This window comes from Brassica oleracea, chromosome C4 (genome assembly GCF_000695525.1).
Source record: "Brassica oleracea var. oleracea cultivar TO1000 chromosome C4, BOL, whole genome shotgun sequence".
NCBI lineage: Eukaryota > Viridiplantae > Streptophyta > Magnoliopsida > Brassicales > Brassicaceae > Brassica > Brassica oleracea.
In genome coordinates, this window is record NC_027751.1 from 53,541,088 (window position 1) to 53,541,292 (window position 205).

Below are 205 nucleotides of genomic sequence, written 5' to 3' on the forward strand. Positions count from 1 at the left end.
CATGTAATGATTAGCACGTCCGACGGGAGTAAACCCATGAATCACAGAATCTACAAATAATATTATTCAACAAAAATTCAGGAAATAAATTAAAACAATTATGTTAAATAAGTGTTATAGATCGAAGATTAACTTACCTTTTCATCAAGGAAGAGAACCGTGATTCCCACAAACTCCATGTCTTTCTTGAAGTTCAGGGAATCCC